Source organism: Prunus mume, linkage group LG7 (genome assembly GCF_029339155.1).
Source record: "Prunus mume cultivar Tortuosa linkage group LG7, ASM2933915v1, whole genome shotgun sequence".
In the NCBI taxonomy this organism is placed as follows: domain Eukaryota; kingdom Viridiplantae; phylum Streptophyta; class Magnoliopsida; order Rosales; family Rosaceae; genus Prunus; species Prunus mume.
Genome location: NC_142704.1, coordinates 15,706,451 through 15,709,102, shown reverse-complemented (window position 1 = coordinate 15,709,102; position 2,652 = coordinate 15,706,451).

Sequence of the window (2,652 nt, the reverse complement as noted above, 5' to 3'; positions counted from 1 at the left end):
TGTTAAGAAAAATGGAAAAAATATTTCTTAAAGAGAATTTAAGATATAAGAAAAGAAAAAACTGAGCAAATTGGAGCTCAAGGAGGGTAGAGAGAGAGAGAAGGGCATTGTAATTTGAAACATTTTTTCTCACCTCCTTGCTGACCTCTAAGCAAGCCATTGGGTTTTCTTGAAGGGGTAGAGAAATTTGAAGTGGAGTGCAGAGGATGGCGAGACAGAGAAATGTGGTGAGAGTGCCAAATTGCCAAATAAGAGAAAGAACTTAGACAAACAATGAGAGGGGTGAGGGGTTATTATATAAAGGAAGGGGGAGGGAGAATAGGCGGTGGAGATTTGACAGATGAAAGTGGGGTCACCAACATGACCAAAATCATCCAATTTTGTGTAGGTGCAACTTGTTTGGACTGAGTAGCACCAACAAAACATTAAAATAAAAATAAAAAATAAAAGATTGTTTGGACTGTGGTGGATCCCTCAAATCATTTTATTTGAGTGACGCCCTTTAGCGTACCATATAAATTTTTTCCCAACGATCTAAACAAACCATCTATATTTTTAAGTCTACATTTATAGATCGTCTTTGCAAAAAATTAGTCAAATCGGAAACTGCTTCAACATCCAATTGTGTCTTACAAAATCAATTAACACGGTGTGCTTTACGAATGTACTAAAATTTCAATAATACAATTGAGTGGTCAAACGATATCGGATTCAAGTGATTTTTTTTTGTAGATATGATCTTTGAATGATTATCTAAAACATAGAATATTTGGATTAGTGTAATAAAATGTGGAGTGGGCCCTACAAAGGTGTCCCTAAAATAAGCTTATTTGAAAGATCTCTCTCTCTCTCTCTCTCTCTCTCTCTATATATATATATATATATATATATAATTTCATTCATTACTGATGGCCTTATGCTTACGGCAATTTATACTCTACTTGGGGAAGAAAATAAAAGAATTAAGAAATAGAACAAGTGAGTAGTGTTGGAAAGTACCATATAAGAGCATTGTTCTCTTGCGGGATGTTCTGGGAATAAATTTGTAGGACATCCCATGAGGAATGTCCATTGTGTTGACGAAACTCTTTTTTGTGCTGAACATTATATATATATATATATATATATATATATATATATAGGCGGATCCGTGGCGAGAAATGATAGAATAATACGGTATTACCACGTCAGCATATAATACTTCCATTCAAAATTTGCCATGTGTCATATATATTTAAAAGAAAATTAAAACTATTTATACAACTGGAGTTTGACTTCCATTTTTACCCTTTGGAATTAAATTAAAAATGAAGAAAATAAAAAATAAAAAATCCTTCAACTGGGAGTCCTCCTCCACCCCCAATCTCCGTTTATTTCTCCCTTTTCCTTTTCAGCTTCCTCTTCTTTTCTACAATGAAGGAAACAAACCCACATCTCAAACCTCTCCTCCAGCTAATTATACTACCTGCAATTCCATCTCTACAAACAACATAAATTTCTCCATTGGCCGAGCTCTTTACAAGTCCAAGATCCCCACCAAGGCACCCAACTCTTTGTATGTGCATCGTTTCTCAACTTCCTTCATCTTCTCCCAATCCTTCAGTTTCTCCATGGAGTCGTCTTCCTCGCCTCAAAACCTCATGTTCCAATTTCTTATTACTTTGTATTCTAACCATCACCCTCTGAGGATTACCATGAGGGAAAAACTCTACAGAAAAGCAAACTGAAGTAAAAACCCTAAGAAGTTCTTTTGGGATGTGAATTTAAAACTAACTATAAAATAAAGTGGTAGCTGATGAGGGAGAGGGAGAGAGAAATGGAGGGTAGACTGTATAAAAGGAAGATGGATTCAATGATACTGTCGAGAAAAAAAAAACAAAAAGAAGAAGAATTGGCGGAGATAAGGGAAAGAGACGGTGGAGGAGGCATGGTAGGGTTATTGCGGAGATTGACTAGGTATTCTTTTATTTTATTTTATTTCTAATGTTATTTTAAAGGGTAAAATTGGAGGTCAAAGTCCAGCTGTACTAGTATTTTTAATTTTATTTTAAATGGGACACATGAAAAATTTTGAATGGGAGTATCATATGCTGATGTGGTAATACCGTACTATTCTATAATTTCTCATCTGTGGCACCACAAATTTGACACAAGTTTTGACACAATTTTTTAACCATTAGATTAGGCTACAATGAATGGTTAAGATTAAACAAATTAATTCTTTTTCTTTAAATAATTATTTGTTTAAATTAATTTTAATTAACTTACTATAATATTTTATCTCTCTTCATTTATGTTTTCCCAACTTCCTAAAAGCATTAACATTTTCTCTCACGTCATCTTCTTCTTCATGCCTTCACTTCTGTTTTTTCTTCTTCTTCCAAATCTTCCTTATGCCCTTGATAGTTTCTCTATCACTACCAGCACTAAATAAGAAGTAGCTCTTCTCCCTCCCATATTTCACATGTTAGCCATTAATTTTTTCCCCCTAAGATTTCAATCAATATAATAAATAAATAAATGGTATGATCTAATTCTCTGAGTATGAAATTTTTTTTTCTGATCTTTTTTTTTTTCGTTTGGGGTTTGGTTCAACTACTGTCTCTTTCTATCTTGCAGCAAAATTTGGAGAGGTTTATCTTGCAGTCTTGT